We start from the raw sequence: 21,990 nt of genomic DNA, 5'->3' as shown, positions 1-21,990 counted from the left end.
GAAGGAGAAACTGAGGCACAGAGAAGTTAAGGAACTTGCACAAAGTTACACAACTAGTAAGCGAAAGAACACAGGTTCAACCTCTAGCATCCAAGCTCCAGAATCCAAGCTCTAAATAGACTCCATTGCTTCCTATGTTTCAGTTATTTGTATTTTTAAAGAATTTCTCAATATCATCTAAGTTGTCAAATGTGTTGTCACCAACGGTCTTAAGTCTGTAGTGATATCCCCTCTATTTTTCTATTTTTGCCCATTTAAAAAAAATATTTTTTATTGATTTTTTACAGAGAGGAAGGGAGAGGGATGAGAGTTAAAAACATCAATCAGAGAGAAACATTGATCAGCTGCCTCTTGCACACCTCCTGCTGGGAATGTGCCCGAAACCAAGGTACATGCCCTTGACCGGAATCGAACCCGGGACCTTTCAGTCCATAGGCCGATGCTCTATTCACCGAGCCAAACCGGTTAGGGCATGCCCATTTTTTATTTTATTTATTTCTGTTGTTATCTTTATTATTTCCTATCTTCTTAAGGTAGAATTCTTAGATGTTGATTTTTGAATTTTCTTTGTGTCTAATATAAGCACTTAGTGTTATAATTTTTTTCTAAGCACTGCTTTTCTGAATCCTACAAATTCTGATATTTAACATTTTTATAAATATAAAATATTTTATATATTTTTATATAGTATTATCATTCACTTAAGATATTTTATAACTTTTCTTATAATTTATTCTTTGGCCTATGGATTACTTAGAAATGTCTTATTTAATTACCAAATACTTGGAGATTTTACAGATATATTTTCTCATTTAATCACTTTATAATAAAAAAATACTTATTTTAAATTTATTAAGAGTTAGTTTATGATCTAGCATATGGTCTCTGTTGGTGACTATTATACTTGAAAAAAAAAAAAGCATTTTGCCACTGCTGGGCTTAGTTTTTTATCTATGCCAATTAGGTCATGTTGATAGTTTATAAATCTATGTCCTGATTGGTTATTTACTACTTTTTTTAAAATCATTTTTTGAGAAAGGAGTGCTAAAATCTCAATAATTATGGATTTATCTGTTTCTTCTTTTAATTCTGTCAGTTTTTTATGTATTTTGAAGCTCTGTTACTGAATGCATACACTTTTAGGATTGTTATGTCTTCATAATGATTTGGCTATTTTATTATTATGAAATGTCCATCCCTCTGTCATTGGTAATATCCCTTGTCCTAAAGTCCACTTTAATATAGCTTTATTTTGGTTAATACTTGCACAGTATATTTTATTTCATTTTTTAAAAGATCTATCTTTGTATTTAAAGTGTATTTCTTTTTTTTTTTTTTAATACATAAGGTGTCTGCTCTTTTTTTAAAAAATATATTTTATTGATTTTGTACAGAGAGGAAGTGAGAGAGATAGAAACATCAATGAGAGAGAGTCATCGATCAGCTGCCTCTTGCACACCCCCCACTGGGGATATGCCTGCAACCAAGGTACATCCCCTTGACTGGAATCGAACCCGGGACCCTTCAGTCCCCAAGCCGACGATCTATCCATTGAGCCAAACCGGTTTTGGCTTAAAGTGTATTTCTTTCAGACAGCTGTGTGGATCATGTCTTCTTCCAGTCTGACAACCTCAAATTTTAATTGATGTGTTTAGTCCATTTTCATTTAATGTAATTGTTAATATGTTGGGATTTGTTTTTTTGTTTTTTTACATCAACTATCTTGCTATTTATTTTCTAGTTGCCCCACCTCTTTTTTGTTCATTTTCTCATGTTCTTTTAGATTAAGTATTTTCAATGTCATATATTCATTGTCATAAAGGCTAACACATATAGTGCCAGGCATAGTTTTAACTTTATAATTTTAAGTTTACAATATACTTATTTACTTTATCACAATTTACCTTCAAATAAAATTGTTCTTCTTGTTGACCAATGTCACCCCAATAAAATTAATTTTTTAAAAATCATACTGCTGCATAGATAATGTTAGACCTTATAACAGTCTGCTTCCATTGTCATTCCTTGTACTTATACATATTATTGACCTCAAACATATTGGTGTTATTATTTTTTTTAATATTCAATTATTACCTGTCCAGTGTTGCTCAGTGGTTGAACACCAACCTATAAACCACGAGGTCATGGTTTGATTCCCGGTCAGGGCACATGCCCCAGTTTCAGGCTCAATCCCCAGTAAAGGGCGCATGCCGGAGGCAGCTGATCCATGATTCTCTCTCATCATTGAGGTTTTTATCTTTCTCCTTCTTCCTTCCTCTTTGAAGTCAATAAAAGTATTTTTAAAACTACTCAATTATCTTTGAAGGAAATTTTAATAATGAGAATACTTTTACCAACTTATTTACTGTTTTGAATGTGTAGAGCTAGTATTTTTTCTTTATAGACTAAAAAACTTCCTTTTTTATTTCTTGTAATATAGGCAACAATTATTTCTAATAATTAGCTTTTGTTTACCTAAAAATATATTTCATCTGCATTTAAAAAAATATATTTTTTATTGATTTTTTACAGAGAGGAAGGGAGAAGGATAGAGCTAGAAACATCGATGAGAGAGAAACATCGACCAGCTGCCTCCTGCACACCCCCCACCAGGGATGTGCCCGGAACCACGGTACATGCCCTTGATTGGAATCAAACCCGGCACCTGTCAGTCCGCAGGCCGAAGCTCTCTCCACTGAGCAAAACCGGTTTCGGCTCATCTGCATTTTTGAAGGTTCTATTTATTGTATATAGAGTTCTAAGATAACATTTTCTTTCTATGTTTCTCTGTGTCTTCTGGTTTACATTATTTCTGGTGTAAAGTCAGTGGACATTCTTATCTTTGTTTCCTTTAAAGAAATGTCTTTATTTTTTTGGCTGCTTTTAGCATTGGCTTTTAGCAATTTGATTAAGATATGTCTTGATGTGGTTCTTTGTGTTTATACTGTTTGGGATTTGTTGAGTTTATTGAATCTCTTGATAAATATATATTTTTAAAACTAAATTTGGAATGTCAGCCATTACTGCTTTAAATATCTTTCCCACACTTCTTCCTTTTGGGTCTCAAGTTACTCATGTTAGATTGCTTAATATTGTCCCAGAGGGCTGGCAATTAATTAATTGGGGCTCTATTAATTAATTACTTACTTAATTAATTTTAGCTTTTTTCTATCTGAGCTTCAATCTGGACCTTTTTCTTTTCCTTTTTTTTTGGCGGGGGGGGGGAGTTACATTTCAAGTTCACTGATCTTGGCAGTGTGCTTCTAAGACCATCCAGTGAATTATACAGTTCAGATTTTTAGGTTTAAAAATTACATTTGGTTCTCTTATCATAATTGTCCGTGTTTCTCATTATGTTCACTGAATATTTCTTTAAATCCTTAAACATATTCACAAAAGCTCTCTAGAGTCCTTGTCTACTAGTTTCTGTCATCATTTCTGGATTTGTTTCTAGTGACTGTTTTTTTCTCCTGGTTAGGAATCTTATTTTCAAGGGTTTTTTTTTTTCTGGTGCCTGGTAATCTTTTAATTGGATTCTGGACACTGTGAGTGTCATGCATTTTAGTGCCTGGATTTCTGTTGTTTCCCTTTTGAAAATGTTCAGCTTTATTTTTGTAGTCAGTTGATTTAGCCAGGGATCAGATGGTCTTTTGAGGCTGATTTTCAAGTTTTGAGAAGATTGTAGCGGTCGCCAACCTGTGGTCCATGAGGTATGAAAGGTTGGTGACCCCTGGTCTAAAGAAGCCTTTATTTCAGGAATAATTGTAATAATCTGAACAATAAAGATTTATTAAATTTAAAAAAATAAAGTAGCCTTCATTTCAGGACTGCTTTCACCTAACTCCTTGGTGTGGCCCTTCTGGAGTCTACCGACTGGTTGGCTGGTTGGAGTTAGAATGTTGACGCTATGCAAATTCCAGTTATTGTTCAGGGGGAGAGAGAGAGAAATATTGATGTGAGAGTGAAACATTGATAATTGGCTGTATGCCCCAGACCTGGATCCAGCCAAAGCCTGGGCATGTGCCCTGACCAGGAATCAAACTAGCAAATCTTCAGTGCATGGAATGATGCCCAAACAACTGAGCCATGCCAGCCAGGGCTGAATATAATTTTTAATGGCCACCTCATATTCTAATGCATAAATGTGCATTGTTAATCAATTTTGTATTGTTGAACATTTGTGTTGTTTTTCATTATTGTAAATTAACACTTAAAAGAAAAGCATTCTGAGTACGCTTTTGTGCAAATACAGAATTATTTCCTCAGGAAAAGTTCCTGGGAATAAAATTACTTGATTAAAGAGGAAGAACATATTTAAGGCTTTTGAAACATGTTGCCAAAATGCTCACTAGAAAGTCTGTATTCAAATCTTTCTCCTCCTAAGAGTTTATGAGAGTGCCATTTTATTATACTCTAAAATAGCTATTATTTTTAAACCATGCATTTGCCTGTTGGACAGGCTGAGAATATACTGGTATTCTTTCTCCACCACCACCTACCCCCAAATCCTCAAATTAGCTACAGAAACAATGAAAATCAAAATAAGACTAGAGAACATTCTTTGTTCTACACATATCCCGATCATAACATACACCATACTTATCCCATACATGGGATCTTGATACCTGGCTTATGTCCCCAGTTAGAAAAGCAAGAATCCTTTATGTTGGCAGCAATATGAGCCACAGACCCTGGCAAATGTGGCACCTGCCACCTGTCTGGGACTAGATCAAGGCATGGGTCCTAGCTAACACTGTGCCCAGATATGCATGTGCCTTCCTGTTTTCTTGGCCTGCATCCAAACTTAAAAACTTTATCTCCAGAAGTTGGCTCCTGTTCAGCTTACAGACATGTTTAAACGGGCAGGGGGAAGTTCAGGACACGATATGGCTTACGAGAGAGAACCATTCTGAGAGAACTGAGATGCTCCTCAAACCCCTTCATTCCCCCTCTCTGGCCCTGGGCGTCAAGAGGAATATCTAAACGGACCTAGTAGTCCCAGCATTGCAACCTGGGCTCTGGGCAATAAAGGGACAGGGAGCCCTCGCTGGTTTGGATCAGTGGATAGAGCATCGGATTACAGACTGAAGGGTTCCGGGTTTGATTCCAGAAACATACCTTGGTTGCAGGCTCAATCCCTAGCCCTGGTCAGTGCATGTACGGGAAGCAAGCAAGCAATGTGTCTCACATCAATGTTTCTCTCTCTGTCTCTCCCCTTTCCTCCTACTCTCTCTAAAAATCAATGGAAAAATATTATATCCTTAGGTGAGTATTAACAAAACAAAACAAAACAAATATATAAAATATAAAATAAATAAAATAAAATAAAATAAAGGGAAAGTTACAGAAACAAATTAAAAAAAAAAAAAAAAGACCGGAGCATCTGAGTTTCAATACACAAACCTACATTCTCACCAGAAAGTAAGGTTCACAATAACAGAATTTTATTCTTTTCGTTCATGGATTTATCCCAAGGGTAAGAAAAATGCCTGGCACATCATTGGCGCTCAGTAAATATTTGATGAATGAATGCATTAAATGGAAGGACAAGAATTGGAAAAAAACCATTCCTTCAACAAGTATGTATGAAGCACTTAATATGTGTATACCACGGAGTAGGGAACTAAGCAAGGCTCAAGGAAGGATTCAAAAACAAACCTTCATCCTGGAGAATAAACATCCACACAACAAACACCGAGTCCTCCGCAGTGGCCCAGACAGCAAGCACCCTTGGCATTCAGAGGAGGGGACACACCTTTCCTAGATGAAGCGGGGAGGGGGAGGGGGGAGGAGGGGGGAGGCCACAGAAAGGAGGTGGATGTCAGGCTGAAGGATGGCGCAGTAGTTTCCCGGAGATGCGGTAGCATATTAGCACAACCTAGGTGGCTTGAAACAACAGGACTCTCTTTCTCCCCTAGCTCTGGAGTCCACAAGTCTGAAATGGAGGTGCTGGCAGGGTTGCACTCCCCCAAAGTCTCTAGGAGAGAATCCTTCCTGCCCCTTCCAGCTCCTGGTGGCTACTGGTGCCCTTGTCTTGTACCAGCAAAACCCCAATCTCTCTGCCTTCCCGTGGCCTTCTTCCTGGGCCCCCTGGGTCTGTTTCATCAACTCTCATTGATGTCAGGACCCACCTAATCAATATGATCTCATTTGAGCTTCATCCTAAGGTTCCATGACATGAATTTTTTGGGGGACACTATTCAGCATACTACAAATGGGCAGACCACCTGTGATGAAAAAACATCACAGAAAACAAAAAGAACACCTGTATTTATTTATCAGGATTCCCCCGACACTAATGCTCAACCAAAGACTCAAAGCTTTCTGCAGCCAAACTAGAGAACGATCCCGGATGAATCTGCGGAAAAATAGAAAACTTTACCTGGTAAGGTTCCCAAAAGACATGGAATCTTCTGAACTGGATTTCCAAAAAATGGAAAACAATTTAAACCCCACGTGGAATGCACAGAATGAGAAATGTTGCTTCAGAATTAGATTTGAGTTTGAAATGGGCTATTTGCTATTTAGACAGATCAAATAATAAAAGCACAAAGCCTGGATTCGAGTCCCGGTTTCTTAACTCACTGGCTCTGTGATTTGGGGCATAGCACTGTCCTTCTCCATGCCCCCGGCTCCTTACCAGTGAAACAGGGAGAGCAAAACTGCCTGTCTCCTCAAGTTGTGTAAATGAAGCTTCAGTCCTCCTCTTGTGTTTTCCCCTGACTCTCACACTACTACCACGCCCACACCACTTCTGACGCCAGATGTGGGCAGGGAGGAGATCCTGTGATTGACCAAGCAGTCACCCGTTGAGTGTCCTGTAATTTAACTCAGTACTGACACCCTGCCTGGAGATAACATCAGATCCCACAGGTCAAAGGTTCAGTTCAGAGACTGCCACCCAACTCTAGACACCAATCACATGTCCAACCTGTGCTTCTGACGAACTAGCTGTACATGAAAGGTTCCCATGACCCTCTGCTTGGGTTCAATCAATTTGCTAGAGCAGCTTGCAGAACTCAGAAAAAGTTAACCTACTGTTTTCCAGTTTATTATAAAAGGACTAGGGGCTCAGTGCACAAATTCATGCATCTTGAAAGGAACTGTGAGCCATGATGCTGCAGTGGACACAGGGGCAGGTCTTGGCCCATCCTCCATACCCTTGCCAGGCCCCTCCCACCATGGCCCCTGGTCCCCTCATTACTGGAAGCCCCACTCCTGCCGCCATTGCTCCCACACGCTGATGGTGCCAGACCCTGCTCACACTCACTGATAGCACAGAGCAATTTGGGGCCAGCACCAGCAGCAGGTGCAAGTGGAGCTGCTGCTGTCAGAGGGTGTGAGCAGCGGCTGCTGCTGCCCTGATTGCCTCTCAGGAGCAGGGGGAAGTAGAGAAACCCTCAGGGGTGATTGATTGGGACTGGTGTCGGGTGCTGTCAGCAGGTGTGAACAGGGCCAGCACCGGCTACAGGTGTGAGTGCTAGACAGGACCACAGTGCGTGGGAGCAAAGAATTTTCAGTAACCACCACAGGTTTGCCCCAATGACAGTGACCTGTACCCCTCTTTGGTCTGGCACCCCACTAATCTGTTCCACCATCCCGCCATGGCTGATGCCCACCATGTTCCACGCATGCTTCCTGGTGGTCAGTGCTCTGTTGGGTTGCTCTGCCATTTGGTCTATTTGCATATTAGGGATATATATATATATATATATCGGGCCTCTAGTATATATATGCACAAAATTTGTGCAAGAGTAGATCTTCCTTCCCCTGGCTGCCATCACTGGCAGACTGAAAGGTCCCAGGTTCAATTCCAGTCAAGGGCATGTACCTTGGTTGCAGGCACATCCCCAGTAGGGAGTTTGCAGGATGCAGCTGGTCGATGTTTCTCTCTCATTGATATTTCTAACTCTCTATCCTTCTCCCTTCCTCTCTGTAAAAAATCAATATATATATATTGATGGACAGAAACCGAGGCTGAGCCTGGTTTATATATATATATATATATATATATATATATATATATATATATATATATATATATCATATATATATATATATTTTTTTTTTAAGAGAAACATTACTTAAGGAAATAAGAGATACTACGGCCCTATCCAGTTTGGCTCAGTAGATAGAGTGTCAGCCTGTGGACTGAAGGATCCTGGGTTCAATTCTGGTCAAGGGCACATGCCTGGGTTGTGGGCTCGATCCCCATTGGGGGGCATACAGGAGGCAGCTAATGATGATTTTGTCTCATCATTGATATTTCCATTTCTCTCTCCTTCTCACCTTCTTTCTAAAATCAATAAAAATATACTTTAAAAAAGGAGAGATACTACAGGCAAAGAGACAACCTGAGCTGAAGTTAACGTAGAGGACCTTTAAGGCCCTCATCCTGGGACAAACGCACAGCACTGAGACTGAAGAGGATGGACAGAAACCGAGGCTGAGCCTGCGGAGACCACAGATTGGAGTGAATGTCAGAGGGCGAGCAGGAGGGAGAGGGCGAGGCACACGCACGGAGCCCCCACCCCCAGCAGGGTTACACACCTGCATGACCTGCTTCCCACTGGTCTCCCCTCGTAAAAGTAGGGCTTTAAGTACTGATTTTGGTTTTTAATTTATGTTGAAAGTAGCAAATTATTATTGCTTGAGATAAATTAGCACAGAAACTTCTAAGTGATAAGGAAATACAATACCAGAGGAGGTAATCTGGTAACAATGTACCATTTTCCCCCCTCACACCCGTCCTCCCCTTTATGATACCATAAAACCTAGCAAATTAGTAACCGTTGTGAGACCTGGTTTGAATCTCAGAGTATATTTTTACATATGTTTCACTTTTTATTTTGAAACAACTTTAGGAAAGTTGTAAAATAAAATAAAATAAAATAAAATAATAATTTCTCTATACTAGATTACCCAAATGTTAATTTTTACCACATTTACCTCACTATTTCCTCTCTAAATATTTACATTTGTCTGAACCACTTGAGAGTAAGTTGTAAATATAATATCCCATTGTCCCTAAACATTTGTGTGTACTTCCTAAAAAAAAAAAAAACAAAGACATTTTTGACATCACTACAGAACAATGATCAAAATTAAGAAATTAACAGATATACTACTATACTCTAACCTACGGATCTCATTCCAATATTGTCAGTGGTCTTATGAATGTCCTTTTCAGCATCTTGAGGGCTTGAACCTGCATTGTAAGCCCTGCCGTGCCAGTCACTGGCTGGGAGCAGCTCAGCGTGAAGGCCACAGCAGACCCGGGCAGCTGGGCTGTCAGTGATTCTCCCGCAGTGGGAGAGAGAGCTGGATGGTGAATTTCCATGGCTGCCTCAGACAGTGCTTTTGTAACTAAAGGAGAGAAGCCAAGAGCATCCTAGAGGTCAATTCTGATTAGGGTTGGACACATGCTAGCAACCGCCTACCTCTAGACTCTTGCTAGGCCAGAAACATAAATCCTTATGCGTTCCAGCCACTGTAAATCAATGTGTCTTTTTGTTATTCATATGCCCCAAAGCATTCCTAACTAACATGATCTTCCAAACGTGGTAATACCAGATTTGTATGCCTATGCATGCGTGTGTGCACGCACACGTTCAAATTGCTCTCAAGAAAAAAATTCATGCATGAACTATGCAATATATGACGGCACCCGTGTCTCTCAGCATATTCAATATGCTTTTATCACTTCAGTTTATTTTGATGACTTTAATAAGCATAACACCGCTCTTTAACAATTCTCACAGGATCTCAGAATACGAGAGTTAGAAGAAACCTGACTGATTATCTCATCTAAACTCCTTCACAGTACATGGAATGTTAAGAAATGTGTTTGAAAGTAATAGAAGTAGTTGCAAAGGGGAAAAAATGATGTAACAGTGGGTAGCAGAAGGAGTTGAACCCAAATAAAGGGTTCAGTTATTCCAAAGCAAAGGTAAAATTTGTACTCATTAATGTGTTCATGAAACATTTCCTACAATAGTGACTATCAGTAAGCTCTCTTTTTTACAAATAATACAATAGTAAAACTTTAAAAAAATTTTCATTGATAATGTTTTACTATGGCATTATATCAATGTAGTGTGGTGTGGAGAGAAGTGAATTATTATTTTTTTTTAATCCTCACCCAAGGAGTGAGGATATTTTTTCTGTTGATTTTTAGAGAGAGTGGAAGGGAGGGAAGAAGGGGAAGAGAGAGAAACATTGACATGAGAGAGACACATTTATTGGTTGCCTCCCGCTCACACCCCCACCAGAGTTGGGGATTGAATCTGCAGCCGAAGTACATGGAATTGAACCTGGGACTCTTCAGGCAGCAGGCCAGCATTCCAATCACAGCAAAGCCAACCAGGCTTTTTCTTTCTTTCTTTCTTTCTTTTTTTTTTTTTTAAGAGAAGCAGATTCTTTGATGTTGGCCTCAATCAGTTTTACTATTGCTCTATCATTTGCTAAGGCTGTAACCTTGAGCAAAGGACTTGTCCTTTTTTTTGCCTTAATTACTTCATCTTTAAAATGAAAAAAAAAAAAAAAAATAGGGCCCAAACCGGTTTGGCTCAGTGGATAGAGCGTCTGCCTGTGGACTGAGGGGTCCCAGGTTCGATTCTGGTCAAGGGCATGTACCTCGGTTTCGGGCACATCCCCAGTGGGGAGTGTATAGGAGGCAGCTGATCGATGTTTCTCTCTCATTGATGTTTCTAGCTCTCTATCCCTCTCCCTTCCCCTCTGTAAAAAATCAGTAAATTATATATTTTTTTAAAAATAGTTACTATCTCTTAAGGTGGTTGTGAGACTTAAATGAATTAATATGTATAAACATTTATAACATTTAATTATTATTATAACAGTGTGATATGCTAAGCCATATGCATTGGTTAGTCATAGAAATGAAAGGGGATTATTAAGTCACCCTGGCATTTATTGGCCTTGGTGTGTCCACTGCAAGGGTTAATAATTTTGTGCTCTATCTTCTAGTGAGTCTGACTGGGCCCCAGTCTCCATGCCTTTCTGCTGTCAGCAGGAAGCTGGATCTCAGATCTTTGAACTTTTGGAACCTTTGAACCTGTAATTGCAACAAATGGAGGTCAGTTTATTTGGTTAGGCTTTTACACATGTTGTCATGGAAACTGATCTCTTTTTCATCCATCTGTCCGCACTCCCCAGTGCAGAGTCACTACTCCTCAGTTAGACTTTTAAAAGACACCAGTGGATCCCTTCAGACGCATCTGAACACCTAAACCAGAGCCTGAGGCTTTCTGTGCAGTCCCTTCTGTAACTGACACATATCCCTTCTCTTGAACTCATGAAATGTTGAAATTCTATGTTAACAGCCGAAACCGGTTTAGCTCAATGGATAGAGCATCGGCTTGGGGACTGAAGGGACCCAGGTTCAATTCCTGTCAAGGGCATGTACCTTGGTTGTGGGCATATCCCCAGTAGGGGGTGTGCAAGAGGCAGCTGAAAGATGACTCTCTCTCATAGATGTTTCTAGCTCTCTATCTCTCTCCTTCCTCTCTGTACAAAATCAATAAAATATATTAAAAAAAAAGAAAAAGAAAAGAAATTCTATGTTAACAATTGGGAAGTCTAAACCTTGAAAGGGGTAACATTTGTGGTCCAAGGGTCTATGCCAAGCCGAGGTGCTTTAAGGCAACAGAAATACATTCAGTTATTCAAGGGCCCACAACAAGTGTCACTAGCTTAGAAGGTAACTGTATATTAATGATCTGAACTATTTATGCAATCATTTTCACTTCGTAGGCTGAAAGGAAGCAACTAATAATTATCTTGGTTGAAATTTAGTTTAGTAGCCATAGATTCTGGGGAAATTTCCTGGTCCACTTTATGAAGATGGTTCAGTCTCATCTGTAGCCTATAATAGACTAATTAACCAGGATTTGCAAAAAGCCAAATAAGTTCTTGACTTACATATACTAATAATGTTTCAATTCTAAATAAAATAGAAATGTATCTTATTTTATGGTTTTATGTCAGATTATTCATCTTTCCCCACTGTTTCTAAAAATAACACACACAGTAAATAACAAGCTGTACCCAAAGAACTCCGTGATTCCTATTTCATGGCCTTTTGGGAGGCCTAATGACGTAATGGAAGTAGCAATTCAGTCGGGCTAAAGAATCAATACTGAGTCTACAAATTATTAGCTGTGTAACATTAGACGAATCACTTCACTGCTCTTTGCCTCAAATTCTTGATTTATCCTTCTTTCTACAGAAAAGGTAGACAGAGGAGCTTTCCCAGTTCTCTCTAGTCTGGACCCTAGGGTGACAGAGAAATTATCGGTAATAAATACTAGCTAACGTGATAAATTGTTTCCGCAATCAGAAATAGATTAATTCACACACCCAGAAAGGTTTAAGAACTAAGATTGGCCTGGCCAGTGTGGCTCAGTGGTTGAGTGGCGACCTATGATCCAGTAGGTCACTGGTTTGATTCCCGGTCAGGGCATATGTCCAGGTTGTGGGCTCAATCCCCAGTGTGGGGTGTGCAGGAAGCAGCTAATCAATGATTTGTCCCATCATTGATGTCTCTATCTTTCTCTCCCTCTCCCTTCCTCCCTGCAATTAATAAAAATATGTTTAAAAAAATAAAGAACTAAGATTGGCATGAAATAGAATGTAGAGAATTTCTATCCTCCCCAAAAAAGGGCATAGCAACCGCACTCTATTTGTATAACTTTTGTAGACAGCCTTTGTGTGTGTGTGTGTGTAATTTGATTTTACAGTTTTCTAAGGAATGAATTATTATCTCCATTTTTTTCTTCAAATGGAGAAGCAGAGACTCAGATATTCAGTGATTTGCTAAAAAATGAATGGTAAGATGGAGGCGAGGAGGCAGTGACAATAAGAAAACAGTGGAGTATGGATCTCTGAAAACCTGCTCTTCCACAAAAACAAGGAAAACACTGACAAAAATTGTCAAAACCACATCTACAGATCTCAGGAAATTAACTAAAGGGGAGCCTTTATTTAAAAAAAAAAAAAAAAAAAACAATTAAAAAGGCTACATCTCAGCAGAGCGAGCTTTCTGACTTGCCCTTTGCCTTCCCCGCATCCCCAGCAACACGCCAGCCTGGAAAACAAGCAGCACTCCCAGTGACAACCAGCAGCCGAGCAGCCACTGGAGGGGCAGAATGGGCTTGGAATGCCCCAAAATGCCATTCTCAGAGGACTGCCATTATCTGACAGGTCTGGCGGTACCTGGAAACCCTGTTCTAAGACCTGGTCTTTATTTAACCTGACTCAGAACAGACTTTCCCTGGAGCATTTGTCAAAAACAGTCAAAAGCAATTGTTTACCATCACAACTACCTTTGGCCTTGATAACTATGGACACAAACACAAAGCTGACCAAACACTTAAAAGGAAAAGCTGAGGAATGAGATATTCATAGGGTGCTTTGAAAAGGTCCCACTAATTCCTTAGCCATTAGGAAGTATACAAAATGGTAGAGCAGTGCACATACCCAGGAACGACCTAAATAAATGGAAAGATATCTTTTTCTCATGGATAAAGATTTTTAAAAAATATATATTTTATTAATTTGAGAGGGTGTGCCGGTGGAAAGAGAGAAACAAGCAGGGCGAAGGAATACGGTGAGTGCAGGGATGACACCTTCTACCTCAGATTTCAGGACACCTGACCTCGAATGAAATTGCCAGAGAAGGCTTCCTGAGGAAGTAATGAGGAGCTGGGCCCTGAGAGGAGGAAAGCATCAGGATGAGTGGCACATTCAAAATGTCCCAGAGGCTCAAACAAAAACAAACAAAACATCCTGGGAGAAAACAGTTGGGCAGTTTCTCAAAAAGTTAAACACAGTAACCCTATGACTGAGCATTTCAGGCCTAGCTATACTGGTATATATTCAAAAGAATTGGAAACATATGTTCACACAAGAGCCGATGCAGAACTAGTCAGAGCAGCCTTATGCACGTTATAAATCTTTGTCCCTCCACATACTCTCAAAGTGCAAGTTCCAAACAAAAACTCCACCAGAGACATCCATTTTAGTCATTTTAGAGAAAAAAGGTTTTCATGTTATTTGCTTCAACGTTTGCTCTACTTTAGAAATTATAATAGAGTGCTGGGGGGTGGGAGCGGCCAGGGGAGGTCAAGGCGGGGGGCGGGGGGGTTGTGGGAGGAGGAGACTCATGTGATACTTTAAACAATCAAGAATTTAATTTTTTTTAAAAGGGGAATAAAAGAAAAATACAATAGTAATAAAATCACATTTAAAATTTAGAAAAATGAAATAAAGCAGGAAACCCATATGTTGTCCTACCACACAAACCACACCATTGTTAGCATGTTGATATATTTCTTATCATGGTTTGCTATTTTACAATGCCTGGAGAAGGCAAAAATTTGTCCTCACATTTCAGTGAGCAGAACAATTACCAAAGCCTCTGGATTAAATGAGATTCCCCAGTCCTGGCCCCAGAAATTCAGATCCACTAAATCTGGGATGGAGTTCAAGCCCCTGCCATGTTTAGCTGACAAGCAAAGCAATGGCACAGATGAGTCACAGACCACACGTGAGAAAACATGCTTTCCTTCATCTTCCAAGGTCTTGACCTGCCTCTAATTAAGAAGTGGTGAATTGTAATGAGGGCTGGGGAAGATAAATTCCACAAAACACACTAGCCTACAGCACAGCTGACCCCAGCAACCCCAAATTGGAGCACCTCACGTTAATTTGCTTGCCCTTAGGGAAAAAACAGAAAACAAAAACACAGAAAATGCCTGGGCTTTAAATCTGAAGGAGTGTCTTGCCACCTTGGGACAACAATGCATTACATGAGCAGTTAGTTGCCCGTATCATTTGTAAGCTGGTTCCTTTGATGGTTCTGTTAATATAGAATACTAGAGGCCCGGTGCATGGATTCGTTCACTGGTGGGGTCCCTCAGCCTGGCCTGCGGGGATCAGGCCAAAACCAGCAGTCTGACATCCCCCAAGGGGTCCCGGAGTGCGAGGGCACTCTGCAAAGTTGCTGTCGCTTGGCAGGTCTTGTGTTGAGCGCCCCCCCCCGCCCAGTGGTCAGTGCACGTCATAACTACTGGACAGTCGGTTGCTTAGGCTTTTATATATACAAATAAGCTACAAAACTACGTTAAGCTTCCTTTCTAATTCCAAAAACCTTTGCTATTCAGCCACTGTCTGGATGAGCAATGATAGCACCTCATGGGCACAGCAACCTACCTCTATTATCTTAAAACTTGGAGGTGCAGCGAGTCTCCCTGTCTGGCAGGGATTCCTCTCCCACGGACACATTCCATGTGACCACAATCGCCAAATACATAGCCAGCTGCTTGGAGTCTGTGCTGGAAAGAAAATGGAATCTATGCTGGAAGCTTTCAACTAATTCTAAAAGGAACTTAATTTCATTTGTAGCAGGCCCTGAGTTCTTCTCTATCAGGTGTACAGTTAAGTGGCAATGACTCCTAAAGAATCAGAGCCACAAAGAAAAAAAAAAAAAAAAAAAGCCTCAACAAATCAGACAACTGCTGCGTTGTCATCACTCTTTCCCTGTATAACATCTTCCTTCCTTCCTTCCTTCCCTCTTTCATTCTTCCTCTTCTTTCTTATTCAAGCTGAGGGCTGGTGCCTGCTTGGAGGTCCACCTCTTCCCCGCCCTAGAAGACTTCTCTATGAAATCGGTGAGGTAGGGGAGGGGTTAGGGCCGAAGGCCGTGGGCAAGACCCTAGGGAAGGTGAGGTCCTTGGGAAACCGCCAGCAGAGGAGACAGGCCTCAGGAGGCCCGTTACTGGGATTACCTCTTGGATGGCACTTGTACCTTTATTTACCTGGCCAACCAGCCCAGCCCAGCCCAGCCCACGGCTATTCTTTTTTTTTTAATCCTCACCTGAGGATATTTTTTCCAGATCAGTGATACTGGTAGATCCGGCCCATTTTAAGTTGAAATCAAGCATAGTAAACAGTCTTCCATCAGGTCTCGCTCACACCTGTCTCCTGTCTCCCCTGACCCCAAACACACAGAGAAGCTACAGGTGTGAGAGGTGCGGTCACAGCGAGGCGTGCCCTCCTGTCGCTCTGTTTCCCGGAGGAGAGGCCTCCTACTGAAGAGGCAGGCGCCCGGAACCCGGGCCAAGACGCCGGTGAGACACAAGAACATGAATGCTCCCAGTCAGAGGAATTCAAGAAACGATTTTTAAGATAATTGAACACTTGGTACACTCAGGATATAGCCTTTGACTGCAGAGAATGGAAGTGAACATTGAAGCAAAAGTCTAGTCTACAAAGATTGTGAACTGCTCCACCTTCAGCCACCTAAAGAGCTAAATTTATTTTATTTTCCCCATTCCCATTTATCCCCTCTGTGCTCTCTTCCACCTCCATCTACCCTCCACGCCCAGCCCCGAATCACCTCACTATGATCCTTGTCCGTGAGTTCTCTTGTTTTCTTTTTTGCTCATTCCCTCCACCACCAACCCCCAGCACCCCTCCCAGAGCTGTCTGCCTGCTCTTTATGAGATTGTCAGAAGACCTAAACTTTTCCTTACTTGAACTCAAGATATAATACCAATTCCATGAAAAAAATATATATATTAAGCAATAAAATAAGTTGGAAAGTACTTTGTTCTGTGGTTTCATTTTTTGTTATAAATTCTGAAAGTACACATGCCAAAATATTATCTGTGATTACCTCAAGGTTGAGAAATTAGGGATTTTCTTGTTTTACTTCATCCGTTATCTAATTTTTTACAGTTAGTGTGTATTATTTGTATATTTTTTCAATTTTTAAAAATGTAAAAATAGTTGTAAAATTTACAAAACCCAACCTTTCATCAACTGACTTTAGTTCTGGGCATCTAAAGTGCAAAGATGATTGATATTCACAATAATAAGCACAAAAAAACATTTCAGGGTCTTGAATGGTTTTTTGAAAGAAAAAAATACTTTGTTAAGTACTTAGTGTCGTTCATTTTGTTAAACTGTTAATCATGTAAAGTGTATGTGAGAAATCCATATTCACTAGAATAATTTATTAATCAAAGCAATCAATTTTTCAAACCTATCAGATGTTTGTGGTGGTATATACACACATCACAAAATACTGCTTCATCTCTATTCATATAAATGTTTTGTTTCCTTAGAGAACAATCACTGTTAGTTACTTCAAAACCATTTCCAACATAAGCCAGTATTCTAGATGCTATGACTTTAAGTTTATAACTGATAATGATTTTCTTTTCTCAATCAGAGAAAATAAATAAAGACATAAGGAGTCTTTATTGGGGGGGGGGGGGGGGCGGACACACACACAAACCTCCAAAATGAAATTTGAGTCAGCCATATACCACAATAAAGAGAAAACATTAACTATGGCAGAATAGAGCCACTCTGTGCCTACAATGCAAGGATTGCCTGGTGACACTGGTCCACCGCTTCTGCTACTTTTCCAAGTGGCCTTGTAAAGCTCTTAGCAGGAAAACACCTGGATCTCAAAGAATCCCTGGCTATTCACAGAATTAGGAATTTTAGTAGTCACTGGGTCAGCTTCCTCACACAGAAGCCTTCCTCTACCAAGAGTCTGGGAAACGTATAGATAGATAGATGATAGATAGATAGATAGATAGATAGATAGATAGATAGATAGATAATACGTTTTTATTCATTTCAAAGAGAATAAGGGAGAGGGAAAGGAAGAGGGCGAGAGATAGGAACATCAATGATGAGAGAGACTCATTGATTAGCTACAACCTGGGCAGTTGCTCCACCAGGAATTGAACCCTGATCTCCTGATTCATAGATTGATGCCCAACCACTGAGCCACATTGGCCAGGTGGAAACATATTTAAAAAATACAACACATCTTGTGGTGTAAAAATATAGATACAATAACCCATTTCTCCTTTTTCCATGCTAGAACTGTATGGAGAGGGGAGAGTGAAGTGGCATAGAATATCCATAACATGAATAATTGAAAATTTCAAGTAATTAAAAAATCTATTTCCATACTATTTGAGTTCCAGCCCCTGTCATTTCCCAACTGACTGCCACAGTTGGCCAAAAACAAAGCTCAGAAGAAAAAAGCACGTAAAAGATCATTCACGCTGGACACAGTGCTCCTGAGAGAGGTGTATACAGTGTAACCCATATTTGAAAAGAGGTTTTAGCTGAAACCGGTTTGGCTCAGTGGATAGAGCATCAGCCTGGGGACTGAAGGGTCCCAGGTTCGATTCCAATCAAGGGCATGTACCTTGGTTGCGGGCACATCCCCAGTAGGGGGTGTGCAAGAGGCAACTGATTGATGATTCTCTCTCATCAATGTTTCTGACTCTCTATCCCTCTCTCTTCCTCTCTGTGAAAAATCAATAAAATAGATTTAAAAAAAAAAAAAAGAAAAAAGAAAGAAAAGAAAAGAAAAGAGGTTCTAGGACTCAGTGTTCCCAAGACTTCATGACAGGTATCAAGAATCAGGGCAGTTTTGTGATCTCTCCTCAAAGCATAGAAAGATGGCTCCACAGGTAGGCTCATTGTACATTATTATGAAAAATTACTTAGTTTACATGCCCTTCAGGAATCAAGAGTTAAAATTTCTATTCTGAGTGTCTTTGGCCTCCGGATAAAGCAAAATCAGCCTTCTGTCCTTTTTTTCTCCATTTGCTGTTATCTATTGTAATATTGTACATGTTTGCATGGTCCTTCCTGAAGATCTGAGGCCAACTTGACGCTATTGGTATGTTTTTCTCCTTCCTCACCTCTCCTTTCTTCACAAAAATCAAGGCTCACAGAGATTTCACATTTGGCACGTTAATAGGTGGGAAGCTGAGGAGAACCCCCAGTCAACAACCTACCGCTAGAAGGGCGTGGCTATTCCATGGGGGGGGGGGCAGGGAGTTGGGGGGTAAGGGGTATATCCTAGCTCTTCCCAGAAGGAAAAGTGAATGTGACTCTCCCTGGACCATCAGTTCAGGCAAAGCTATTGTCACCTGCTAAATGAATATTTCTTTTGCTCACTTTCAAAAATGTGTTTTAATTCAAAACTTCAATTGCTCTGATCTATAAACCCTTATATGATTTGGCAAGCCTACTTCCTCAAACCACTAGGGAAATGGGACCATTTCTGGCCCTGTGTCTCCTTGCCTCAGCCCTACCTTAGCCAGCCCAGACTCTCAGGCAATGACACCCGCTGTGGGATTGTGGTAAGTTGCTGTGTTCACCACATTCACATCCCTGAGGCTCTTCCCTGATTGACACCAAAGGATAAGGGTTCATTCGAAGGCTAATTGTATTTGGGGACAAAAATATACGAACAAAAAGCTTTAAGTCTTATGAGATTAACAATTATGGTTTCAGGAAGAGTGATGGCACAGAAACACCTGTTAATAACTGTTAGGTTTGAGAGTGTTCACTCTTCTCAAGAAGAGAAATCGAACGCACGGAAGAATTAGACCCTCTCAAAACAGAGTCCTGGTTTTGGCACCAACAGGCAATTTGATAAATATCTTCCTCCTGTTTGTCTTGTCACTTTCTTCTTTAATTGAGGTATAATTTACATGCAGCTATGCCCTTTTGAAAAAGCTCAAGTTTAAGGAGTAGAAAGGAGAAGTCCAACATGGGAACTAGAAATCAAGAAGTACTATTTCCACACCAAGGAGAAGCAATAGTTCAATAGGCCAATAATTTTTAATTCAAGATGAGACTTTATTTTGACAACGTCAGTGGAATTTTGATAAAATTTACTGTATGGCTGAATTTAGATATTTAAATTTCTTAACTGATACTGGCTCAACACACAACACACACACACACACACACACACACACACACACACACCTCCCCATCAGCCTCACCCCTTAAGAGCTCTGCCTGGGTTTTAGTTCCAGGCCCCACCAGAGTTGCTTATTTGTTGGGTTTTAGTGAATGTAACTTCAATTAGACATAGTTCTACTTAATGCCATATCATAATAGCTAGTGATTGTTACTCACAAGAGATAGTTGAACAGTCTTTTTTTCATTTGAAATAAGAAACACAAGCATATTTTTTATATAGAAGTATAGGGGGAAATATTTGGCTTTATTAGTAAATCTTATTCGTGTAGCACTTTCAAAGTCAACTAGAGGATTTCTATTTTTTCAGCATAGATGAAATTTAAAATGAGCTGTATGTGTTTTATGGTGTTTAAAAAATAATAATAGCTGCTGGGACCGGTTTGGCTCAGTGGATAGAGCGTCGGCCTGCGGACTGAAAGGTCCCGGGTTCGATTCTGGTTAAGGGCATGTACCTTGGTTGCGGGCACATCCCCAGTAGGGGGTGTGCAAGAGGCAGCTGATAGATGATTCTCTCTCATCGATGTTTCTAACTCTCTATCCCTCTCTCTTCCTCTCTGTGAAAAATCAATAAAATATATATATAAAAAAATAAAAAAATAATAATAATAATAGCTAACATTTATTGAGCACTTACTATGTGCCAGGTACTGCATTAATTCCTTTGATCCTCTCAAAAAATCCACCTTAAACATAAGAAAATTGAGAGGTTGAAGACCTTCTCCAAGCTAGGACAGGAAAGCAAGCAGCCTGGCTTCACTGCCAGGAGCTGGAGCGCTGCACTGTTCTACCCTCTCATCCACCTTTTTAATCACGTGTTTGACGTTGGCGAACCTAAGCGCACACAACAGCACTGCTGTGCTAACCCGCCTGAGATGGAACGTGCACTCTTAGATCAGTGCCACCAGGAACCTAGGCTGTCATCACAGCAATGAACCACACAGGGCATGTGAGCAGTGAGAGGAAACGGGGCTCTTTTTAAATCTTACCTGTTCCTTTCTAATTCCTACCAACCAAAGCAGCCCCTCCAACCAAAATTTTCTCCCCACATCGTAGACATCCAATCTGAATCAATCACCTTATTCTGCTGATTGAATCCACAGTCCTAAGATTCCCAACAGGAAACTAAGGCAGTATAAACACTTGACGGACTTCTGCTTCTAGCTTGTCTTGCTCACAGGAGCAGGAGAACTCTTTGTTTCACCTCGGCCTATTTATGTCACTCCGCTGTGGTGAGCTGTCAATGGCTTCCTCTGCCTGGGTCAGTGGTTCTCACACTTAGACAGGAATTTATTGTGGTCACTGAACTCTGTGAACACTCTAAAAATCACTAAATTGTACCCTTTAAACAGGTTAATTGTATGGTATGTAAATTATATCTCAATAAAGTTGATATAGAGGAATCAAAGCATCTGGAAATCATGGCATGCCATGTGTAAGATCCTGAAATGGTGAACCGAAAGCAATTTCACTACCAGAAAATAAGAATATGGTCTATCGCTCATATATTTACAAGATTAAAATTCACTACTTTACAACTATAAAAAAAGCAAGTGGTTGAGCTAAGATTATCAGCCATATCTAATGTTTGCCTTTAATATTAAAGTGCCCTTTGTTATATTACTTTACTGCCTACTAGGAAGTAAGCATTAATATCAAAGAGAAAAATTTAAAAGGGAAACTTAAAAAATTATATAGTATGTTTTTATTGACTTTAGAGAGAGAGGAGGGGAGAGAGAATAAAAACCATTTGTGCTGGGGTTCGAGCCCACAACCCCAGCACATGCCCTGACCAGGAATAGAACCTGTGACTTCCCAGTGCAAGAGGACGCATTCAACCAACTGAGCCACACTGGCCAGGGCTGAAAGAGAAACTTTAAACTTGAGCACTTCCCTAAGTAAATACTTTGATGTGTTGTGTTTTTGGTTTGTTTGTTGTTGTTGTTTTTAAAATATATTTTATTGATTTTTTTTACAGAAAGGAAGGGAGGGGAGGGATAGAGAGTTAGAAATATTGACCAGCCGTCTCCTGCAGACCCCCTACCGGGGATGTGCCTGCAACCAAGGTACATGCCCTTGACCGGAGTCAAACCTGGGACCCTTCAGTCCGCAGGCCAATGCTCTATCCACTGAGCCAAACTGGTTTCGGCTGTTGTTGTTTTT

Source organism: Pipistrellus hanaki (genome assembly GCF_964339955.1).
Source record: "Pipistrellus hanaki genome assembly, chromosome: 1".
Lineage (NCBI taxonomy): Eukaryota > Metazoa > Chordata > Mammalia > Chiroptera > Vespertilionidae > Pipistrellus > Pipistrellus hanaki.
This window is presented reverse-complemented; position numbering follows the sequence as displayed.